General features: G+C 44.1%; 1 long non-coding RNA gene and 1 pseudogene across 3 annotated transcripts in view; one reads left to right on the top strand and one right to left on the bottom strand.

The window, feature by feature from the left end:
* The window catches only part of LOC142841762 (uncharacterized), a 160,241-nt gene that overhangs the window by 104,129 nt on the left and 30,938 nt on the right, over positions 1 to 25,174 (bottom strand). The window lies entirely within an intron of this gene.
* Positions 12,403 to 12,497, top strand: LOC142841931 (small nucleolar RNA U3; annotated as a pseudogene).

The raw sequence follows: 25,174 nt of genomic DNA, 5'->3' as shown, positions 1-25,174 counted from the left end.
ACAGTATGCCAGAAACATACAAACTTGTGCCTTTCCACAATGCCAGAATGTATTAAATACAAATAAATTCGCAAGGTGGAGAGGTTATAACGACAGCAATTTGTCATAAAATCTGCCTACCTTGGTAGCTTGGCAGAGGAGAATGCAGGTTCTTTTATTCCAGTTGTATTTACTAATATTAACACTCATCACAGAACCCAGTAAATTCATCTAGCTCTGTGCCTGTGCCTGTGCCTGTGAACGTGTGTGTTACACAACGAATAGTTAGAGCAATGGGAATGAAAAGATGAAGCACCAGTGCTCAAGAGGAGGCAGAAGTGGGTTGGAAAAGGTCTGCATTGGAAAGCTAATGAATCAGACTAGTGCTGGCGGAGGAGAGGGGGGAGGGGCTGCGGGTGGAAACTGCTGCTGCTGTCAGCCTTGAGGGAGGCTTTAGAATTGAAGGGAAAAAGGCCTCGGCAGGTTCAGAGCAGGAAACGGGTCCTGTCCAAGTCCAGACAGGCAAACACGTGGGAAGACAGTAGAGTGGCTTCCATCACCTGCCGTACAAACAAGCCACATAGAGTGGTCATCAGTACACACCGGGTATCGGATGATACATCAGTGTAGGACCGTGCCATCCCAGTGCCGGTGTCCATCCCTTTACGGAGTGCAGGTGAAAGAGTTCCACCCGTTCCTTGATAAGGTCCTAGGCTTGGCTTCCCTGATAAGATTTTAATATGTCCATGTGCCCCCGCAGTTTCAAGCCTCCCCAATAAATGTAGAGGGTGGTTCCCTCTCTGTTCCCAGTAATAAGTCCCTTATCAGTCTGTGTTGGGTGGGTGGTGCCTGACAGATGGTGCAATTTCTGGGTCCACCCAGTGTGTGCAGTCTTCTTTCTTCCTCAGAATGGAGTCGAAATCTGCTTGTAAAATGGTGTCTCCTATAGCAACGCCTAGCCTGCAAAAAACACTGTTTTATTCAATACTGGAGTCGCTTACAATAGGGCATAGTCTGATCTTAACACAATAAGTTTAATTGAACCAGGCTACTTACAAGAGAGTAAGTGGTTACCCACAGGAGCATGGGCAATTAATGGCAGGCAATTCTGCCACCAAAGGAAATGTCTCCTCGTCCCAACAACTGTTAACTGGGTATTGCTCCTTTGGGAGGGGTGGGGCCTCAAGGGCTGTCACATGAGCTTCCTCCCCTTCACAAGGAAATGTATGTGGGCCAAACCTTGTGAGGGAGTCCCGTGGGTAAACGCAGAAGCTCTTACTTCAAAGCAACAATGACCATGTCACGGCGAAAGGACAGCATGATGTCCCAATGGCTACAATGGCCACTGGGCATTCCCTTTCCACAGCTTCCCTTCTCGCCAACTTTTAATGATGTCTCTTTCTCTCCTTTCAAGGTGAGGGCTGGCTAATCTTGGCTGTCAACCTGACTACAGCTGGAAGTGCCTAAAACCCAAGCAGGTGAGCACATCAGTGAGGAATTCAGCCTAAATCTGGGTTGGCCTTCTGGTAGCAGCCCATATACAAGGATATGGAAGAAAGAAGCTTTTGGCTTCTCGCCTGCTTGCCCTCACTTTCACTGGCAAGTTCATCTGTCCTGCTGCTGAGTCATCCCTTCTCTGGTGTTAGAACCAACTTTCTTTGGGATTCCAACATAGCCTGAAGACCAGCTGAGACATCAGCCTTGCCGAATGAACTACCGGATTCTTGGCCTTTCCTTTGAGAGATACCATTGCACTAGCCTGACCACAGCCTGTAAGCCACTTTAATAAATCCCTATTAATATATACTCATCCTTTAAGTTCTATTCGTTTAGAGAACCCCGATTAATAAAGCTAGTAATGACTTTCTGCTGTTATCACCTGGAAGCCATTATGAACCTGTAGCGATTCCTTTCTCCCTGCCTACATCTGCATTCAACTCCCCTCACATCAACCCTTTGAATGAGCCATCTGCTTCCTGCCAGGACCCTGCCTTATACAAGCAGGGCAAGGAGGGGCCATAAAACTGGGGTCAGGCAATGCCATTTACAGTGAGTCTGGGCGGGGGGGGGGTGTCTCCAACTCCTCAAATAATGCAGGGATTGGGGCCCTAAAAATAGGCAAATACAAACCCTAATGAAAGATGCAAGAGCAGGACAGTGGTGGTGCATGCCTTTAATCCCAGCACAGAAGAGGCAAAGGCAGGTGGATTTCTAAGTTTGAGGCCAGCCTGGTCTACAATGCAAGTTCTAGGACAGCCAAGGCTGTTACATAGAGAAAAATCTGTCTTGAAAATAAAAAGAAAAGAAGGAAGGAAAGAAAGAAGGAGAGAGGGAGAGAAGGAGGGAGAGAGACAGGGAGGGAGGGAGGGAGGGAGGGAGGGAGGGAGGGAGGGAGGGAGAAGGAAGGAAGGAGGAAGGAAGGAAGGAAGGAAGGAAGGAAGGGCAAATGCAAGAGTCACTGATGTTTCTTATACAGTTCCAGGACATTTGATGGGAAAGTAAGACAAGGCAAATAGGTTTTGCTAAACCCACCAGACCCTAAATAAACAGGATGGCACTGTCTGCTCCTACTTGTCTAACTAGATTGTACCCAGGGAGCTTAAGTACTCTGTTTCAGACTTCATAGGAATAAAAAATCTTATCTGAACCAGAGACAAATCAAGATGCCATTGCCTTTTTAGTAGGGCAGTATCAATACTGGATGCTGATTTTGGACTTGGTGATGGCTCTGCCTTGTTCCAAAACCAGTTAGATGGCACTATAATCTAGCCTAGATAGCTAAATGAGCTCTTGGAAAGAAAGTAGTCATCTAAGAAGATGAGGACTGTGTGCCTCCTGTTTGTGTTCATTGGTCCCATGGTTGCAATTCAACCATGCCTGGGCATGTCTCGTGACTTGGAGAGACAGGCAACTCAAAACTAATATGGTGTCAGTAACAAATTGCACAAGGCCCCTGCATAAATGAGGTTTCAATGAGCATCTGGGGAGAGGATAGTAACTATTTTTCATGGGTATTGATTTCCCTGCCTGGCCTCAGACACACGCGGTTGGACCCTGTGGAGAAAGCAGTTGATGACAAAAAGTGATGAATATGGCTTCCAGCTGCAGTTTGATAATGTGGGAGAGAGTACTCTCTCGACATCCGCAATGTGAGATTTCTACAAGATACACACGTTCCTGGTAGTTGGAGAGACGGTTCCGGGGTTGAGAGCACCTGCTGTTCTGCCAGAGGACCCGGCTTCAGTTCTCAGCACCCACATCGGGTGACCCAAAAACCTTCAGTGGCTCTAAAACTCCTGTTCCAGGGGATCCAACACCTTCTCCTAGCCCCTGCTGGCATCAGACACACATTCACTTCTATACTTAAAAATAAGCAAATGTTTAAGCATGTTTCTTTGTGGAGGTTTTTAAAAAATTACTCAAAATTTGTCAATAAGGAATAGTATGGTGCTTGACAGTCTGAGGCAGAAATAGCCCAAGCTGGGGCCTTAAAGTGAGTTCTCGGCTCATCTGAACTACAAAGTGAAACTCTGACTCAAATGGTTAAAAATGCTAACTGTTCTTTCAGAGGACCTGGGTTTCGTTCCCAGCATCCACAGTGGCTCACAACCATCTATAATTCCAACTCCAGAGGTGCAGATGCTCTCTTCTGACCCTCTCAGGCACCTGTACTCATATGCACATAACCCCACATGGGCAGACACATATACACATTATGAAAAATACTGTTTAGTTTTTTTAACAGCAAAGCAAAATTATGTTGTTTTCTTATGAGTGTAAAACTGTCTAACAGGCCTGTACAATGATTGTTTAGTGTTCTACAGAAATTGATCTCTTCAATACAAAGCTGAATGTATTCTGATGTGGGAGTGTCATATAGCAATCTGTTGATTTCATTGGCTAAGTAATAAACTGCTTGGGCTCATAGCTTAGAACATAGGTGGGTGGAGTAAACAGAACAGAATGCTGGGAGGAAGAGGAAGTGAGCTCGGAGACTCGACAGCTCTCCTCTCGGGAGCAGACGCCTCAGACAGAGATGCCATGCTCCGCTCTCCCAGACAGAGGCGATTCAGCTCCGACCCAGGATGGACGTAGGCTAGAATCTTCCCAGTAAGCGCACCTTGGGGTGCAACACAGATGATTAGAGATGGGCTAAATTAATATGTGAGAATTAGCCTAGAAGAGGCTAGATAGAAATGGGCCAAGCAGTGTTTAAAAGAATACAGTGTCCGTGTAATTATTTCGGGGCATAAGCTAGAGCTAGCTATGTGGGCGGCCAGGGTGCCGGGGACGCAGCCCCGCCACTCATATTACTACAGTATTCTAAGTACAGACTACCTGGCTTCATTCTGTCCTGGAGGAGGGAAACAGTATAAAGGACGTTAGCAGATCGACTGCTAAGACTGGAATATAAGATAATACATTAGCTTAAATATAAGTGAAACAATGTAAATTATTGAAGTTCACTGGCCTATGCTTGGATAAAAGAGGACCACTGTTTTGTGGGGGAGCTGTTTGTTTTGTTTTGCTTAGACAGGGTCCCATTACGTAGTCCTGGCTAGCCTAGAATTCTCTGCATAGACCAGACTGCCCTTCACTGAGAAATCTGCCTGCCTCTGCCTCCCAAGTGCTAGAATTAAAGGTGTGTGCTGCCATGCCTGGCAGCACTGTATTTTTTTATTTATTTCTTTTTTGAGATATGGTCTCACTCTATAGCCAGGCCTTGGCTACAGAGTATAGCTAATTATATATTCCAGGCTTGCTTATTAGTTCGTAACAAGCGTCTTGTCTTAGTGTCCCAATTGCTGGAATTAGAGGCATCAGTACATCTGGCTTTCCATATTCTTTAGGAAACAAGAATGGAAATAATCTTGGAGGAAGGGCCAGGATATATATTACATTGCAACAGTTGAGAGAAGGTACACAGACAGACAGACAGACAGATTAAAAAAGATGGAGCAGTGAGTAGAGACATTAATCACCAGGTCTGACAACCCAAGTGCAATAAAAGATAAGAACCGCCAGGCGGTGGTGGCGCACGCCTTTAATCCCAGCACTTGGGAGGCAGAGGCAGGCGGATCTCTGTGAGTTCGAGGCCAGCCTGGTCTAGAAGAGCTAGTTCCAGGACAGGAACCAAAAGCTACAGAGAAACCTGTCTCGAAAATAAAAAAAAAAAAAAAAGAAGATAAGAACCAACTCTTAAAAGTTGTTCTTTGACCTTCAAATGCATGCATGGGCATAGGTACATGTGCACACATGCACACGTGGGTGCTCATGTGTGTGTGCGCGTACACACACACACACACACACACAGAGTTTGATTTTAAATGAAAAAGAGAACGACCACAAAAAATGATGAAAACACCTCGGGTAAAGAATTAACAGGAAGTGAGCCTGGGTAATTGGTATATGGGTATCCTTTATACTAGTTTTATTCTAGTTCTCTTCCTGAAAATTTAAGATTCTCTTCAAAGTCTAGTGGAGTGACTCACACCTATAATTACAGCACTTGGAAGGCCAAGGCAAGAGGACCTCGCATGAGTTTGAGGTAAGTTTGGGCTGCAGAGTAAGAACCTGCCTAAAAATGATTTCTCCCTAAATGAAAGGTAAAGAAACCAAGCTACAAGACAGAAAGATGGCTCAGTGGTTAAGAGCACTAGTTGCTCTTTCAGAGGCTGGATTCAGTTCGCAGCAACCACATGGAAGCTCACAACTATATTTAACTCCACTCCCAGGGGATCGATGCCCTCTTCTGGTCTCGGGTAATGTCTGCTTCCCCCAGGAAACTCCACGAAAATAGAGATTTGCCTGTTTTGTTTGCTGATTTGAGAAGGGTCTTCCTCGGCAGCCTATGCAGGCCTTGAAGTCATTGTATGGCCCAGGCTGGCCTGGAGTTCACTGTCATCTTCCAGCCCTAGTCTTCCAAATGTTGAGATTACAGGCATGGTTATGTGTTGTATTCGCGGCTCTGTTTATGAGGATCGGGACATGCTTTAAACAGTACTTACAAACACTGCTATTTTTTTAGTGCTGATGCCAAAACCAGGCACGCACATGGTGAACATGCATATATGCAGGCAAATACACACATAAAAATCTTTAGAAAAACAAACCAAACAATAATGTCTTCATTAAAGCATGTATCATTAATATACTGAAACTGTGACTCCACTAGTCTATGAGCAATCACATAGAGACTTGTGTCTTCATCATCATGCCAGAGCCTGGGGGTGGGAGAGCTCTTCACGGGACAGGAGGCAAACAAGGTACAGTACGAACATGTGCAAATTGGCCAAACACACTGAAAAGGTGAATACTTCACAGAAAGAGAATGGGCTGAAAAGGGTTAGTCCCTGGGTAATGTGGGAGATAAGGGTTCAAGTAAGTTAAAACCTCTGCTGGTGTTCCCACCTAAAGCATCTCCAGGCTGCCTGAGAGTCCTGCCTCTTCCCTTTAGCCTTTGGTGGACACTGCTGGCACACCCCTGTGAAGTATGCGTTCTGGATTTCTCAGCTCTGAACGTGTGTAGGCTTTCCTCAGGTTCAAACAACTCTGCATCGGCTGTGTTGAAATGGACCATCTCCTGCTATCTCGATACCCGAGCAGACACCCTGAAATAGGCATGAACATTCCCACCCCACCTTCACAAGAAGATATGATTATGAGGCACGGAGAGGTCACAGGATCTTCTGAGAAAGATGTCCAAACAAGTGTGTCTCATTAAATCTGTAGCTAATGAAGGCTGTGACTCACCGCGCATCCATCATGGTTAATTGCTCTTACTGCTGCTTTTAACTTTTTTTTATCCACTCATTATTCTTTTCGGTTTTCAATTCAGTGGCCTCACTCTAATTCACTCATATATTAATCTCTTATTTTCTTAAGGCAGGGTCTCATGTAGCCCAGGCTTAGAGTCTCACCCTGCAGGCCCTACCTACCAAGCACTGTATAGGCATACAGTCTCAGGCCTGGCTTTCACTCATACAAATTGTTAAAAGTTTTCTTGGAGGCAGAGGTACATTTGCCTAGCACACACAAAACCCTGGGTTGCCTCTCCAGCACTGCAAACTAAACAAAGAGAAATGTTTGTAAGCTGTGTTTAGAGATGCTATCCTTATCCCCATGGACAGTGCACTGAATACCACAGATACAATCCCATCTGTAATGTCAACACTTGGGAGGCTGGGGCCTTCCTCCTCATTGGGAGATTGCATGAGCTCTAGGCCAGCCTGGAACACACAATGGCTTCAAGCCCAGCATGGACGACAGAGTGGGACCCTCCTTAAATGAACAAACAAGTAGATAAAACAAACAAGTCTCTTTTCTCGTGGAGTTTAGTAGGGGAAGCAGACATTACACAAGTAAGCACATCAGAGATTGCCTTTGCAGGACTCAGTATGTCAGGCTGGGGTTGAAACTCGGTTGGCAGTGTTAGCCTAATGTGCAGGAAGCCTTGGGTTCCATCCCTAGTACCGTATACCTATAACCCCACGATCTGAGAGATAGAAGCAGGAAGGATCAGAAGTTCAAGGTTATCCTCAGGTACATAGAGTTTGAAGCTAGCCTAGAATAAATGAGACTTGTCTCAAATATTATTTTAAAAATTTGAGCATTTGAAGAAGAATATATATTCCTAAATTGAGGACTTGATACTCCTAAATATCTTTATTTTTCCCCTTGCTCTCTCTTTTAGTACTGAAGATTAAACCCAAAGCCTTGCCAACGTGTTAAGCGCGTTCTCTGCTACTTAGTCATGTTTTCAAGATGAGACTTCCTTAATGTAATATTTATTAATTCAAAACTTCATATACTATAGTTTGATCATATTCAGCCCCAGCTATTCCCCCTAACTCCTCCCAGATCCAATTCCAATTTCCCACCTCTTCCCCACTACCCCAATACTCCTTTCTTTTTATATTGTGTTATTGAGACAAGGTCTCACTCTGTAGACCTGGAATGTTCTACACCACATTAACCTTGATCCCACAGAGATCTGCCTACCTCTGCCTCCCAAGTGTTGGGATTAAAGGGCTGTGTCACCACACCCACCTCAAGATTTTTGAAAGAAGCATCTTATGAAGCAACCTTTTACAACATCTAGGCAGGATGCGGAGAAGCCACAGCCAATATTGCAGAGCAGAAGCTAACAAAGGAATGGGCTGTGGATACCCTTCTGCCTGACACAGCAAAGGAAGAAAGGGCCTTCTACCTGAATTAGGGGAACAGTAAGTATTCTCTGAAATGAACTACCAGACAGGAGGAGCTTAGTCTCCCATGGGAAACAACCCACCAACTAGCCCAGAAAAACTCATCCAGGGACAATTCTCCGCAAATGCTTGCCAGGCCTCTCCTAAGGCCAAGCCAGTGTGACAGCCAGAGGCTATGGGGCCCTTCAGAGGGAGATGAATCTAGAGGAACAAATCAATAAAGGACATGCCCCAAGTCCCTGACGTTCTTTCCTTTTCACATCAGCACGGCTCTTTACCTCAACCTGTCCCAGTTTGTTTGTATACAGAACCTTGCTAAACAGCCCAGGTTGGCCTGGCACTCACTGTGCAATCCAGGTTGATTTCAAATACCTGGAAACTCTCGCCTCAGCCTCCCAAGTGCTGGAATTCCTTCCAGGCCTGTGCTACCACAGCTGGCTTCACAATCTGACCCTGGACTTTCCCATGTCACTACTCCTTCCCTTGTCACTACTCCTTCCCTTGTCACTACTCCTTAACTGATTCCATGGCGTCTACTGAAGATCATGCTCTGATCTTGCCATCGCTTTACGGCTCAACTTCCAGTCTCCTTCATTCTTCACCCCTTTGCCTGAGATGTTTTCTTCTGCTAACCAGCCCCAGCTCAGCATGTACTTTGGAATATGATTTGGACAAGAGACTCTGCTATATTTGCTTTGGCCCCAAGCGTCAAACTTGATGACACTCATAAGTACTTATTAAAAATTACGGGGTGTGTGTGTGTGTGTGTGTGTGTGTGTGTGTGTGTGTGTGTGAGGGCGCGTGCGTGCATGCAGGCACACCATTGAGTGTGGAGGTCAGAGGTCCACCTGAAGGAGTAGGTTCTTTCCTTTCACCATGTGGGGCCTGGAGATTGATCTGAGGTCTTTAGTCTTGATGGGAAGTGCCCTAACCTGCTGATTCATCTCCCAGGCCTGAGGAGCACTCATTTGTGGCTGACATAACTTAGTCCTGACTCCAGTTCTGTTCAGTACTCCCCCACCCGCTTGCTGGCAACCACACTCTTGAAAAGATTAAAATCATCAAGAACAAAGACACTAGACTCCAAACAAGCAGGTTCAAAGTACACCTCATCAGAGGTGCAAGGAAAATGACTGGGGAGGTTATATGAACTTGTGAAACTAGTATTTCTTGTCCTTGCTGGATGATGAAATTCTGAAAAGAAAAAGAAAGGGAAGGCTAGCTAAGAGTTCCAGCATGTATAAGAAATATGAAGTCCAATTCCAGGGTGTAGTTACCGCTGGAGTTAGGAAATCCATCGCCATATGTCTCTATAGCCAAGACATAGAGAAGGAACTTTCAGCTGGGGCTTGCTGTATTTATTTTTCTTTTCGTTTTGTTTGCTTGGGTTTGTGGCATTTTGCTTTGTTAAGGCAGGATGTCATGTGGCCTGGCTTGCACTGAATTACTGGGTAGCCATGATGACCTCGAATTCCTGATCCTCCTGCCTTCCCGTCCTGTGTGATGGGATTATAGGTATTTGAGCCACCAGGCCTGGTTTATTTAGTGTTGTGATCAATCTAGGGCTTCACGCATGCTAGACAATCTACCAACTGAGCCATATCACCAACCCTATAGTTTATTTGGTTTTTAACATTTGTCCATTTATTTGGGGGAATTATAAAAAGTGCCATAGTTCAAATGTGGAGGCGAGAGGACAAACTACAGGAGTCTTTCCTTCCACCATACGGGTCCCAGGTAGCAAATCCAGGCCTTCAGGTTTGGCGGCAAGCACCTTTACCTGATGAGCTGACTGCTGGCCCCTTCCTTCCTTTCTTCCTTTTGTTTTTGGACTCTCCCCACTTCGTAAAAATATTGACATCATGATAGTTCCATATATTTAAAGTGGAAGATAATCTGTCAATAAAAGCTATTTCATATAGGTATATGTTACTTAAAAAGTCTGTCACATAGCAGGCTCATTTGGTACCACCAAAAACTTGCAATACAAATAAGTAACTACAAAGAAAAACATTACTAAACCAAGGCACACAGGAGCTACACCACATTTCAGGGGAGGGTCCAAATAATTCCCTCCATGTTAGAGGAATCAAGTTCATTTGTCATGGTGTGCATTATCATAGTCCCGTAAAGCAGGGGCTACCTAGAATTTCTCCATTTAAAAATATTGAGGCGAAATTCTGTCTGTATATTCAGGAACACTCATATATCTGGTTACATACAATTCTCTCACCATGCAAACAAAGCCCTCAGTTAATTGTTTTCTAAGGTCTACTTAGGTCAAATGAACTAATATTAGCCATGTATTGACCAAGCTGTTAATCAGAGGAGCACAGACAGAGATCAGGCTGTTTAGCTGTTCTGCCTCTTTCTTGTAGTAGGAGGACTAGCAGGTTTCAAAGTGGGGATTTCATTAATGCAACAAATGATAGAAGATGCAAGAAAAGAGTTCCTCGTGTCCAACAGACTTTGACATCCTATAATACAACTGTATGTGTATAGGCAGAGGCAGTGGGAAACAAAAGCAGATCAAGACAGGTGTGTAAAGGGAATGCCGAGCTAGCACGTGACACTAGGAAACTCATCTCAAGTCTGTCTAGTGCCACTTTAGCAATGGTGCTTTACCGACAGCCTACAGAATGGGAAAAGATCTTCACTAACCCCACATCAGACAGAGGTCTGATCTCCAAAATATACAAAGAACTCAAGAAATTGGACACCAAAAGATCACATAATCCAATTAAAAAAAAGTGGAGTACAGACCTAAACAGAGAACTCTCAACAGAGGAATCTAAAATGGCTGAAAGACATTTAAGAAAATGCTGAACATCCTTAGTCATCAGAGAAATGCAAATCAAAACAACTCTGAGATTCCATCTTATACCTGTAAGAATGGCCAAGATCAAAAACACTGATGACAACTTATGCTGGAGAGGTTGTGGGGAAAGGGGAACACTTCTGCATTGCTGATGGGAATGCAAGCTGGTACAACCCTTTTGGATGTCAGTGTGGTGATTTCTCAGAAAATTAGGAAAAAACCTTCCTCAAGACCCAGTAATACCACTTTTAGGTATATATCCAAAGGATGCTCAATCGTGCCACAAGGACATGTGCTCAACTATGTTCATAGCAGCATTGTTTGTCATAGCCAGAACCTGGAAACAACCTAAATGCCCCTTGAATGAAGAATGGATAAGAAAAATGTAGTACATTAACACAATGAAGTACTACACAGCAGAAAAAAATAACAACAGCTTGAATTTTGCAGGAAAATGTATGAGCTAGAAAACATTATTTTGAGTGAGGTAACCCAGGCACAGAAAGACAATTATCACATGTACTCACTCATAGGTGGTTTTTAAACATAAAGCAAAGAAAGCCAGCCTACAAACCACAATCCCAGAGAACTTAGACAACAATGTAGACACTAAGAGATACTTACATAGATTTAATCTATATGGGAAGTAGAAAGTAGAAAAAGACAAGATCTCCTGAGTAAATTGGGAGCATGGGGACCTTGGAGGAGGATTGAAGCGGGGAGGGGAGCAGAGAAAAATGTAGAGCTCAATAAATATCAATAAAATAAAACAAAAGACAAAAAAAGAAAAAAATGGTGGTTTACTTGGGCAGGAGTGGGAAAAACTAGTTTGGCTGAGAAACATTCAGTTCTTCCCTTACAAGCGCAAAGAAAATCAACAGGAATTTTAGAGGTCATGGATCAGAAAAAAATGCAACGGCAACTCCTAGTCTCCTCAGCCAAATCAAATGAAAGAAAACAGGTAAAACTATCTTTCACTCTAAATACCTATCCATGTATTCCGCTGTAGCAATGGGTATTTGATTAAAAGAAGGAAAAAAAATAAACACCCCCCTCACAAACTTATTATTAAGAGCTACCATCATCTGGAAGTGAATAGACAAATTAGTTCCCCCCCAATGACATTTTGTCTCGAAAGCAAAAAAGCTATGTAATACCTTACATAAATTAATCAGCGTGTTATAAAAATAAAGCAGTTTTGGATTAAAGATATTACACTGTAGCTGTGGTGAATTATGAAGCACAAGAATATATGCAGTAATCAGGCATTTTCAGTCTAATCAATCTCCACGGTTATCACTTAATTTTTGGTAGTAGATAATAACTGGCCATGTATTTTGATACTTAAGTCACAAATTGTAGAGAAAAAGAAATAGTGTATTAGAGAAACCAGGTTTGAAGACTATACTTTCAGGGATCATTTCTATAGTTCGTTACTTGCAATCAGGTTTGTATTTGACAAATGACTGCAATGCTGAACACATTTCTTTTGTGCACTTGGTTATTTGTTTTGCTGTCGGTTCTTGTTGTGGGTCCTTGTTGTTGGTCCTCAATTTGATTCTTCAATATTCATGTTATCTCCATCTACAGCCTCTGATATTGCTTAATCTTCCTTTTCATCATATAGATCTGTTGAAATGAACTGTCCAGCTAATTTAAAATCCATTCATTGGTCCCCTGACCACCACTGAGACAGATGCAGATACCTTGTTTTTCAGGATTCGTTTAATGGGTCTATGTGAGGCCACTGAGGTTGCTTGATTGCCCTTCCTGCTAACTCAAGTAATATTATTTCCCTTCTTGGGTCTTCAATGCGGTTGAAGACTAGACAGTTGTAGTTACTTTCCTCTCATGACTTGGTCAAGTTATTTATACTACAATACTTAAACTCTTTAGGATAGGATAATTGAAACATTTATCACATGTTTCTTGCTTGATATTGTTTATGCTATAGTAATTCTAATACCTGATATTTGTTTTTATTGTATATAATTTTGTATTAGGCTTAGAACTCTCTTATTTAAACAAAAGGGGGAGGTGCTGTAGGAATTACTACAGCAGTAGCCTTTAAGTTACCCACCTACTTGGGCGTAGCCTCATACTATAAATGCCGATGTAAAGTGTGTGGTTGCCCTCTCTTCTGGCTGCAAGATTTGGTTGCTGTTCCCCATTAGAGCAGAGGACTGTGATTTGTGAATCTACCCCTAAATAACCCTTTATTATACTCAATTCTGAGCTTGTGTGGGATTTCTTTTTAGCATCCGTCTTCAGCCATTGCTGGTTGCTCCAGCTGTCAGCTCAGGGTTCCTGCTGGCATAGGACAAAGGGGTGGTTGCTGTAGAGACCCAAGGTTTAATTCACTACATCTGTTGTCCTGGAAACCGCTACCAGCCTCACCTCAACCAATTGCACAGCAGACTTCTCAGCTGGGCGCCCTTTGCTGCCACCTGCACTGTATCCCACAGGCTCCAGACGAGGCCAACCTAGTGTCCCAGGGCAGAAGCAACATAAACACTGAAGCACTCTTAATTTCTTTAAATGAAATTCAGGAGTCTGGTATGACGGCACATTCCTGTAATCCTAGCAGACTAGAGTTGGAATTGGGAGGATACGGAATGCAAGGTCTTCCTCAGCTATGCACCTGTAGCATTGTGGACCGTGTCTCAAACAAAACAAAAAGTTCTGTCATTAAAAAGAACATGAGTCCCAAGAATATCAAAGTCTAGAAAAAATCGGATGGAAAACCCCTTTTTATTGTGTCAGGGGATAGTCATAGCCCATTTCTTCATCTCTGTTATTTCTCAGGAGACACTAGTAGGAAAGCCATCATGATACGTCACTTCCAATGACGTGATGCACAAACACACCCAGACGAAGCATTTCCTAAACAGACCAGGGCTTTGGGGCCAACCTTTCGCTAGACACACAAACACCTTCCCTCAGCCGGGTGGTGGTGGTACACGCCTTTAATCCCAGCACTTGGGAGACGGGCAGGTGGATCTCTGTCTGGTCTACAGAGCTAGTTCCAGGACAGCTAGGGCTGCTACACTTAGAAACCCTACTTGAAAAACAGAAGTGGGGGAAAGCCTATCTTCCCTCAGATACTGCTCATGTCTCTATTAGTAAACAAGTTTCACTGAGACCAGCGTATGATCACCTCCCCAGTGAACACATGACACTGGCTGCAGGTATGACCACATGCCCATACAGACTCAATCTGTAGTATGTAACTATACCAAGATTAAGGTGTTTCCTATACACTTGTGGGGTACACACTGATCCTAGTCGAGAACCTCCCAGAATGGTATCAGCACAGCCTCTGGCCTTTATGAATATACCAAATTATAGCCCCAAATCGGAGCTGAGACGAAACCCTTATAGTGTTCGTCTTGCCAGATGAAGGCTTAAGACATGCCACCTCTACGGCTGAATCGGACATGGGATCAAAGGTCCCAAGGCAAGCCCTAGTAGAACTCAGAATAAAGCCTCCTGAGCTTCCTCTGCTCTGACACTCAGACACTGTCGGGCTTTTCAGTGTCACCAAAAAAGAGACCAAGTGTCCCTCTGCACAGTCTATCCTGATTTGTTTCTGTTGCTGTTTTTTTTTTTTTTTGAGACAGGGCCTCACTGTAGCCCAGGCTGGCCTTAAATTACTGATCTTCAGGCTTCCCAGTGCTTAAATTAAAAGCTTGTATCACCATGCTTGGCTTATCCTGACATGTCAAATGCAAAGCCCGGCTCCCGTCTCCTCGACAATTTTCCAGGTCCAGGAGAGCTGGTAAGGTTGACCCTGTGTCTCCCTGTGATGGGGCACCTCCCCACCACTGCCCAGAACGATGCTGGGCCCCTGCATGCAGAGAGAGGCCTGATTGCTCTGGACATTCAGAAGCCATCACTTGACCTGGAATTGGAGGGCCATTACTATCATTTGAGCTGTAGCTGAGTGTGACTCTCTCCAGCCTCCAGCGCATTCTGGCTCTCTCAAACCTGCTAAATTACCCTCACTAACAGCAGGACTTCAAGTGCCCTCCAGGTCTCTCATGGTGGCTAAGTCTGCTCCCACTCAACTAATCCAATTCAACTCACACTGACTCTGCTCTCTGGAGTTAGCAGAGCCATTTGCTGGTAGCAGTCCTGATTTCACAGCCCTTCTTGTCTCTTAAGACCTTCCCCAGCTTTTGCCCAACAGTGTGCTGACCTGTGTGTCCTCTCCCGCCTGTCTGTGGGAGCTCAGGGGTTGCTTGTGCAGGTCACAGCTAATCATTCCTCTGGCTGGGGAGGAGCCATGTGTTCCTGTGCTGGAGGACTTGGGGGTGAGTGCCAGGGGTTTCCTATCAGTCAGGAAGTAAGGGGGACCCTTGACTCACTGTGTGAGAGAGGAAACAGCAGGTTATTCTTGGATGGTAGGGGACACATGGGCAAACTAGGCCCACAGAAGTTGTTTGAACCTGAGAGCTTTGGAGAACAGCGGGGAGCCCAGAGGACAGCAACCAGGGAGGACTGAGGTTGGCTTAATGGTCTGATTAGCATTCATTGAGCCCTGAGTGGGAGGCTGTCTCCTCATAGTGCCTGCATTGGGTCTGATGGAGTCCTTGTCTTACTCCTGACTAGGGTCGTAGGATAAATACAGGGATCCACCCTGGCATGTGTGTCTCCCTGTATCCTGAACCTGCCCAGGGGCATGGGCCCGGCTCTGAATAAAGCCGTCACCTGCACCTCCAGTATTTCTCCTTATTAATTTGCTTGCTATTCCATAATAATGAATCTAAACCCACTCTAAAAGTCTGTATCTGGGATATGGACCATGGCCTCCAGGACAATGAATTTTCTGCTCTCCAGTCTTTTATTTTTTCTTCCTTTTTAAATCAGATATTCTTGTTTCCCCAGCAGGTTTCTTCCTTGCCACAATGCATAAATACTTACTTTACAGATTTATAGTGCTCATATTTAGAACTAAACTTCCAGCTTTTCCATATGTGGATTCTAGGTATTTATCTACCTATGTACACATGGAGATAGATACAAACTTTACCATATTTTCTTTATTTTCTGTGTATATGTGCATGCATGCATGACAAAGCCCACATGTGGAGGGCAGAGAACAACATGCAGGAGTTGGTCCTCCCCTTGCACAAAGCAGATCCTGGGATTGAATTCAGGTAGTCTGACATGGCAGCAAGTGCCTTTACTCACTAAGCTATCTTTTTGCTTGTTTCTATTGGTTTTTAAAGATTTTCTCAACTGAGCTATTTTGCCAGCCCCAGTTATTATATTTTTTCAACATCTGTATTAGCATTTATTAATTATACCAAATAATGCATTTCATTGTGATGCATTCACATATTCAAAGAATGTACTTTTATCAGATTTACCCCACATTCAATCTCTTGTTCCCTTCTCCAATCTTTAGTAATTGGAAATAAACCTAGGGTCTTCTTCATGTTAAGCAAGGCTCTCCAATACTGAGCTGTAGTCTAGGACTTCATTTACTTTTTATTTTGAGACCAGTTCTCACGAAGTTACCAAGTCTTGCCTTGAACTTGCAATCTTCCTGCCTCTGCCTCCCGAGTACCTGGGTTTACAGGCCTGAATCACCAAACCTAGCTTTCTTCTTTCTTACTTACAGTCATAGGCTAGCCTACAAAACCCTATCCTTTGTCTTGCTTCTCAACATATTCTCTCTCTCTCTCTCTCTCTCTCTCTCTCTCTCTCTCTCTCTCTCTCACACACACACACACACACACACACACACAAAATGTCCCCTTTTATTTTATCTTTATGAGCATTTCTCCTTCATGTATGTATGTGTACTCATGCAGACCCATGGAGGTCAGAAGAGGACACTGGACCCTGTGGAATGAAGTTCCAGATGGTCTGAGGCATTATGTGAGTGACGGGAATCAAAGGGAGGTCCTCTGCAAGAACAGCTGAGCCATCTCTCCAGCCCCCAAATATGCCATTTTTGCCTATTTTTGGGGTGGGAACAGGGCCTGATGTAGGTCAAATTGGCCTGGAATTCATCAGGTACCCAAGGCTGTCCTGGGTCCCCTGTCTCCACCTTCCTAGTGCTTACTTTAGGCACTTGCCTCTACTCACAGTCAAAACTAGACCTTCTACTATCCTAAATTCCCTCATCTAATTCTCTTTGCCCATCAATTGTCCTCATTTCTCTCTTTCCTTTTCCTTTTAATGTTTTATGAAAGAAACTCTTTTTTAATTTATTTATTTAATGGATATGAGTGTTCTATTTGTGTGTACAACTCTATGTCAGAAGAGGGCACCAGAACCTGCTATAGATGGTTGTGAGCCACCATGTGATTGCTGGGAATTGAACTCAGGACCTCTGGAAGAGCCAGTGCTCTTAATTATTGAGCCATCTCTCCAGCCCTGAAAGAAACTCTTAATTATACTGCCTAGACTCCGTACAAAGTTAAACTTCTAGACTCTGTAATGGATCATAAAGGATGATCCTCAAAAACATACCCAGGAAAGAACCTTGGGAAATGAAGCAACCTGGCTAGAAAATAGTTTTGCCAACACACATGCTTCTCTTAAAATAAACTATTTAATCTATGTGATGGAACGCAGCTGCTTTATACGAGCTTCTATTTCTCCAAGTCTCTGCTTCTCTGTTGTCCGCTTATTGCTGGAAAATGCCCAACGCCACTACACCTGCTCCATCCATAGCTCATCCTCAGCTATGGAGCGTTGCCCATCCTTCGTAAGTTGCCTCCACTATATCTGTGCCCAACAGGACTTTGACTCTCCACAAGGTCTGCTTCTGGTGTCTGTAATGGTATAATGCCAGTAGCTCAGGATGGCCTCAAATTCTCAATCTCCCTGCCTCAGGCTCTCAAGTGCCAGGATTACAGGTATGTGCCACCATGCACAACAGACATGGGGATGCTTTGTCAAAATTCTGCCGTATTCAGCCATGCACTATGCTAACTGATTCATATCTGCTATCTCATTTAGTGATGAGAACAACCTCATAGGGACGAATTGGCCCTTCACTTTCCACCAACAATGGCATCCTTCACCCTACAGAAAAAGAACAAGGCCAATCAACACAAGTCGTTTCACGTTCACTCTTACTACTTCAAAATCCCTATGGGCTTTTGATTACATTGTTTCCTGTACTGCAGTTATAAAAGAAATGTCAAATGGGCAGAATCAGAAACAGACAAGAAGCCGGGCAGTAGTGGCGCACACCTTTAATCCCAGCACTCGGGAGGCAGAGGCAAGCAGATCTTTGTGAGTTTGAGACCAGCCTGGTCTACAAGAGCTAGTTCCAGGACAGGCTCCAAAGCTACAGAAAAACCCTGTCTCAAAAAAAAAACCCAGACAAGAGAGACTGTGAAAGACTGTGGTTCTCAAGAACACAAAACTTGATGGAATCTCTAAGGATGACAGGTATCTGTCTCAGCAGTTAAGGACACCTCTTGCTCACAACGACCTGTTACTCCAGTTCAGGGGATCTGATGCCCTCTTCCAACCTCTGAGGGCCATATGCCCTCATGGTGCAACATAATGCACATGCAGGCAAAACATTCATATACATAAAATAAATAAAACATAACTAAACTTTTTTGGTTTTGTTTTTGTTTTTGAGACAGGGTTTCTCTGTAGCTTTGGAGCCTGTCCTGGAACTAGCTCTTGTAGACCAGGCTGGCCTCAAACACACAGAGTTCTGCCTCTCTGCCTCCCGAGTGCTGGGATTAAAGGTGTGTGACACCACTGTCCAGTCACGTATTTAAAATTTTAAGAACAGATGTCTAAGAGTGTGTGGATGTGGTTCAGTGGTAGAACACTTGCTGTGTTACTTTGCTTTCTATTGCTTTGATAAACACCATGACCAAAAACAACTTGGGGAGGAAAAGGTCTATTTCATCTTATAGTTTAAAGCCAATCATTAAAGGCAATCAGGGCAGGAACTTAAGGCTGGAACTAAACAAGAGACCATGGAGGAATGTTTCTTACTAGCTTACTCCTCATGGATTGCTCAGTTTGTTTTCTTATACAATCTAGGCCTGCTGTCCAAGGGTAGCAATACCCACAGTAGGATGGGCCCTTCCACACCAATCATTATTCATGAAAATGCCCCCACAGACTTGCTTGAAGACCAATCTAAGGGAGGCATTTTTCTCAACTGAGGTTCCTTCTCTCCAGATCACTCTTGCAAACTTGACACAAAAAAACACAAACAACAACAATAACAAAAAACAACTTGCGTAGCATGTGTGAGGCTTGCTCTGGATTTTATTCCCAGCAAACACACACACACACACACACACACACACACACACACACACCACAGACACACTCATACCTGCACGTACACAGGCACATACATGTTTACACAAAGGAAAATAAGAGGCAAAGACATGTATAAAATGAACTTCCAAGAAAGTTCAGAAAGTTGTCGTACAAAGACATGCTGAGCAGGGATAAGGATGTACCTCAGTTGCTAGAGTGCTTGCCTCACAGGTACTAGGTCCTGGGTCATGCGGGCTTGGTATCTCAGCATTTCAAAAGTGGAGGCAGAAGGATCAGAAGTTGATGTGGGAGTTCCCTCTGTATGTTGTGATTACCATTAATGAATAAAGAAACTGCTTTGGACCTATAGCAGGGCAGAAGGGAAAACTAAGCTAAATGTTGGGAGAAAGGAGTTGGGAGTCAGGAGAGAAGCCACGGAGCCACTGGAGCTAGATGCTGGGAACTTTACCCATAAGCCACAGCCACGTGGTAATACACAGATTAATGGAGATGGGTTAAATTAATATGTAAGAGTTAGCCAATAAGAAGCTAGAGCTAATGGGCCAAGCAGTGATTTAATTAATACAGTTCTTGTATGATTGTTTCGGGTCTAAGCTAGCCACGCAGCCGGGGAACCAACAAGCAGCCTCCTCCAACAAGAAGTTCAAAGTCATCCTTGGCTACACAGGGATTTCAAGGCCTTCCTGGGACACCTGAGGCTCAGATTTAAAGGAGGGGGGATGAAGGGAGCTAAAAGCCAAAGAAATCCTCGTAAAAGGTAGGGATGCAGCTCAGTCCTGGGTTCTGCCTCTAACAGGCACACACACAACTTTAAATTACCGAGGTCCAAAGTGTAGCGTACTAATGGAAAACAGCTCCCTTTCTAGGGTGTAATCGCTTTTACTTTTCAGCCTTTTAAAAGTACTCCTCGCTTTCTAATTGTCATCATTTCCACCAAGTGAAATTAATCACAGTAATGGCTTTGATTTTATCTGCACAACCACTACTTCTTTGTTGATGGCTCTGGACTCCTCCCCATGAGTCAAAATGATGGCTCCAAATGTCTATCCCCCAAGGTAGCCAAGGGCCTCTGCTTAGAGGAAAGCTAATGACCACTCTTCTTTGTAGACATCTCATTTGACTGGTCATGGTTTTTCTTTCATCCCTTCATCTTCATATACCCTGCCACTTTCGAGCCCTAAATAAAAGGTACCACTCCTCCTGCACCTCCCTCCAGCGGGAGATACTCATTTATTTATTTATGCTCTGTATGTCATAGAACCATGGCCCAGGTGAAGCTGCCATTCTCCCTCTTCATCACGGCTTCCGCTATGCAGCAATTCTTTCACCATTGCTTCTGTGAGTTCCATGCTATCTATCATCTGCCCTTCACTAAAACTGTCAAACAACATCTTGGCCGGCCTATCACTGAACATGTCACCAGCCTCACAGTCTCCTTACCAGAATATTGGGCAAGTGCATATATGGAACACACTATGTAGACCGGGCTGGCCTCAAACTCAAGGCGATTCACCTGCCTCTGCCTCCTGACTATTGGGATTAGAGGCATGCACCACTAGGCCTGCTTGGGTTTGAATTAATTGTTATTATTGTATATGTATGTCCATGATGTGGCATGGGCATGGGTGCCAGCGTATGCACACGGGGGTCTAAGAACAACTTTGTGAGGTTAATTCTCTCCTTTCCACCTTCTTGTGGGTTCTAGAGATGAAACACATGTCACCAGGCTCAGGCAGCTCACATTTACCGACTGGGTCTTCTCACTGGCCCTTCCTGCAGTATTTTTATGAAGGAAAACCATCTCGAGGACCTATCCAGGTGGGACCGTCTAAAGTAGCAGCAAGCATTACATGACATAGCTTTCTGGTTTCATGCTGAGTTTTTAACATTCACACAGACTGTGCTAATAAAAGAATTAATTCGGTTCAGGGACAAAAATCTCACTCTGTAGCCTGAAGTGTCCTGAAAGTCGCTATGTTAGCCAAGGATAGTTTCAAAGTCTCAGTGACTGTCCCACTTCAGCCCCTCAAATGTCAGGATTACAGGCATGAGCCACCGCTCCCAGCTTATACAGTGCTGCAGCTCAAGTTAGGGCATCAAACGTGCCAGGCAAGCATCCTAGCCATTGAGCTGGATACACAGATTCTTAAACTATTTTAACATTTTAATGAAAAATCATTCGTGTATCAACTTGTTGTGGTGATTCCCACTGCAAAAGATTGTTGGGGAATTTGGTTTGGTTTTGGAGGTAAGAGTGTCAGTCTGTAATCCAGGCTATTGGCGTTACAGGCCTGAGCCACCATGCCTCACCAGGATTGTTATGAGATAGATTTATGTCTTTTGATTTATTTATATTGAATTTTTTGTTCGGTTTTTATTTTTTACTGTTACTTTTTGGCTTTCTGAAGCAGGGTCTCATATAGCCCAGGCGGGTCTTGAACTCCCTATGTAGCCAAAGATGACCTTGAACTCCTGATCCTGCCTTTACCTTCCAAGTGCTGGGGTTATAGGTGTGCATCACCACACCCGGTGTATGCAGTGCTGGGTCTTGAACCCAGGGCTTCACACATGGTAAGCAAGTACTCTACCAACTAAGCTATATTTCCAGGCCCCTCCATTTTTCTAAAGAAAAGGGTTCTTACTTTAGCCCAGGTTTCTCTTGAAATCTCAGCAATCCTCCTGCCTCAGCCTCTTGAGTGCTGTAAGCATGCAAGGCTTGTTGTGACATTTAAATGAGATATACCCTTTAAACAAATAGCTCACATTAGATGGTAGGTAAATGGTCAAAGTAGGCCACTATGAATTCTTCTGCACCTCCCAAGCCTGACCACCAGGTGGCAGGCTCCCACAGCTAAACCCTTCTAGGCCTGGGTGGCCTAGTCAATGGTCCTGTCCAGAACAAGGGAAGAGGCAAAGCATAAGGATGCGACTTTTTTGCACCTCACCTGCTCCTGGTCCCAGCAACTTTGGTGGAGAAACTTCACGGGACTGCTTCTGAAAGGGGACTCTCCTGACTGCAGAGCAAGCCCTATTGAAAGTTTCTGACTAGGCATCATAATTTGGAAATGACAAATATATGGTTAGGAAGCAGAAAAAAAAAAACATTCACGGCAGAAAAGAAAAGCCAAGCTGACTTAGGAAAAGGCCAAGGGGAGAATGAAATACATGCGTGAAAGAATAGAATGAGAGAGGAAAGATGTAACATTTTTACTCAGCCCCCCTCACACTCAAAGCTTTGTTGTAGCACATTCATTTAAATCTACCAGCAACCTGAAACCCCCCACCTCTGAGACTCTGGCCACACATCAAATCCCCTTTTAATCTCTTTGATCCCACTGATTCTCTAGTTGACAATTTCTCAGATATGTTTCAGAGAGGAGCATTAGAATCCCTAGCAAAGAAGTTGTCAATCTTTTTGAGTCGGTGTAATTTCTGCTTAGTGGCTGAGCTGCCGTGTTTTTCTAACTCCCCAATTCTCCCCATTAGAAACTATATTTCCAGGTTTTGAAAGACATCTTTTTCCTTCTTACAATAGCTTCTTTGACTTTGCAGCTAACCAAGCTGTGTATTTGATTTCCCACAGACCTAGTATTTTTTCTTCAGCATTGGCACACATTTTCCCCCCAGGCTTCCAATCGGGTATTTTATTTTTTAAACATTCAACGGGTTTCCTGTGGGTATTGACTGTGAATGTTAGCTTTAATTTTTCCTAATGCCTTATAACATGAAGCATACCCAAACAGCATCCTGATGAGGAATGGGTGATTTAGTCTGCTCTAGCTGGACAGAAACATGGCTGTAACCATTGGTAACGCCCAAGCATAGGAAAGATCTTCCATCGATATTTCCTTTGGTGTTGAGGATGGAATGCCCAGAGTTTTCACATGCTAAGCACAGACTCTACTGCTCAGCTATGCTGCAGCCTAAAAGCTTCTAAGAAAAATAAGGACTAATTGAGAAAAAGGAACTCTACCCTGGAAAGAACAATATAATACAAACGAAATCATCAGAATTCAAAGGCCAATGTCGTTCACTTGCCACTAATCCTCTCTCTCCCCTGACAAGATGTGGCTGGAGGAAGCAAATCAATTTCTAGAACAACATAAAGGCTCTAAGATCTAACAATCAGAAAATAAGACCTTGTATATTCGGCAAATCATGATCCATCAGGGAGGTCTGCATCATCCTTCCATCCACACAAGAGTGCAGCTGCCATTGCTAAAACTATAGTCAATAAATAGGCTTGCTGTGGGCACAGCTCTAAATGAGGCTTTTATAGCATCCCCACTAAGGCTCAGGAACACTATGGAAAAGAGGATAGGAAGTTTGTACGAGCTGGAAGATACAGTGAAGGGGTATGAACTGCCATTCTCTAGACGCCATACAACTGCTGCAGTTATTAACGCCATACAATAACTACTAGCTATTAATAATCAACTAAGCTACCTGTACTGGGTGCATAGAAGACAAGCCCTATCAACAATAAGCCAAGGGGAGGGGGGGCGGTAAAAAGGATCCTCCTCTTTACCTTTGAAATACTGGCTATTGCTAAGTCTCCGGAAGAAGGGGAGCTAGCATCTGCAGTTGTGTACCTACGGCTGAGTCCACTGGGCTCTGAGAGATAGCTCAAATCCGTAGGCACACAGACAGACCTGGATAATCCCAGTGGATGACAAAGCAAACAGTCATAAATGAGTCAGAGAACTCCTCCAAGGAGGTAGGGAGGTGAGAGGTGAAAGTAGCCGGTGTCCACTGTGTATGTGCGCAAAACTGACTAGGAAGCTAACTTGGTTTGTTTGTCAAGACAGGGTTTCTCTGTGCAGCCCTAACTGTCCTGGAACTCACTCTGTAGACCCGGCTGGCCTCTAACTCAGAGATCTGCCTGCCTTTGCCTCCCGAGTGCCAGGATTAAAGGTGTGTGTCACAACCACTAGGCAAGAAATTAACTTTTTTTTTTTTGATTTTTCGAGACAGGGTTTTTCTGTAGCTTTGGAGACTGTCCTGGAACTAGCTCTTGTAGACCAGGCTGGCCTCAAACTCAGAGATCCACCTGTCTCTACCTCCCAAGTGCTGGGATTAAAGGCATGCGCCACCATAGCCTGGCTGAGAATGAACTTTTTAAGATGTATTTAGCTTAAGTTATGTATATGAGCTTTGCCTGCATGCATATGTGTGCACCACATGTGCGCTTGGAACCTACATTAATCAAAAGAGGGCATCTGTAGAATGAACTTAAAGAAGGTTGTGGACTACCATCTCTGAGCTAGGAACAGAACCCAAGATACTGATCCACCTCTCCAGGCAAGAAACGTAGTTAATAGTGACAAAAAGAAATGGACTAGTTGGGAAATGATTCCCTCATAGCCCCCAGCCTTGCAGGTACCCACATAGGCAAAGGTTTGACCCCCAACTGACCTGGGTTCTGACAGAATGCCCTGTGACCCTTGTGCAACAGGAGAGTCTAACAGCCAGGAAGGAACTAGTACCAAACCATCCCACTCAATGTCCTTTGTCCCTTACGAGACTAGCATGACCAGTTTCTTTTTTACTTCACAGGTTCTGCTGAGAAAAGGGTGTTGCTGCCCTGTCTCTGCAGAATACAAAACTGTTTTCATGTAGAATATGTACAGGAATATGTATATTTATAAAATGAAAGGGATTTGGGGGGTTTTGTTTGTTTGTTTGGGGGGGTTCTTTCTTTCTTTTGATTTTTTGTTTGTTTGTTTGTTTGTTTGCTGTTGTTGTTTTTTCGTTTTTTTCAAGACAGGGTTTCTCTGTATAGCCCTGGCTGTCCTGGAACTCACTCTGTAGACCAGGCTGGACTTAAACTCAGAGATCCGCCTGCCTCTGCCTCCCGAGTGCTGGGATTAAAGGCCTGTATCACCACCCCCTG

Source organism: Microtus pennsylvanicus, chromosome X (assembly GCF_037038515.1).
Source record: "Microtus pennsylvanicus isolate mMicPen1 chromosome X, mMicPen1.hap1, whole genome shotgun sequence".
NCBI lineage: Eukaryota > Metazoa > Chordata > Mammalia > Rodentia > Cricetidae > Microtus > Microtus pennsylvanicus.
Note: the sequence above shows the minus strand (reverse complement) of the source record. Positions and strands in the feature narration are given on the sequence as shown.